The sequence below is a fragment of the Bison bison genome, unplaced genomic scaffold, assembly GCF_000754665.1.
Source record: "Bison bison bison isolate TAMUID 2011002044 unplaced genomic scaffold, Bison_UMD1.0 scf7180017864080, whole genome shotgun sequence".
NCBI classification, from domain to species: Eukaryota; Metazoa; Chordata; class Mammalia; order Artiodactyla; family Bovidae; genus Bison; species Bison bison.
In genome coordinates, this window is record NW_011494652.1 from 1,308,036 (window position 1) to 1,308,309 (window position 274).

The 274-nt window shown below is 65.7% G+C and overlaps 1 protein-coding gene across 1 annotated transcript in view; it reads right to left on the bottom strand.

The window, feature by feature from the left end:
* The window catches only part of NADSYN1 (NAD synthetase 1), a 28,612-nt gene that overhangs the window by 16,332 nt on the left and 12,006 nt on the right, over positions 1–274 (bottom strand). The window lies entirely within an intron of this gene.

Below are 274 nucleotides of genomic sequence, written 5' to 3' on the forward strand. Positions count from 1 at the left end.
CGCCCCAACCCCCGCCGGGAGCAGTCCCAGCCCAGGGCCAGCGGGTGTCTCCCCTGCGGACCGAAGAGCCCCAGCCACACCCTTCACCCGCCCAAGAACCCAGCTCTGAGCTGCCATGACCTTGACTGTGGCTGTAACCAACTGTGACTCAGCTCCTGAAGCTTCTGGGGCCCAGTGGGCCGCCAGCATCCACCATGTCGGCTCCCGGATGCTCTTCCGACATCGTCTGTGCTCTGGTGGTCCCGTGCCCACACCAGAAACGACCCAACTGAGC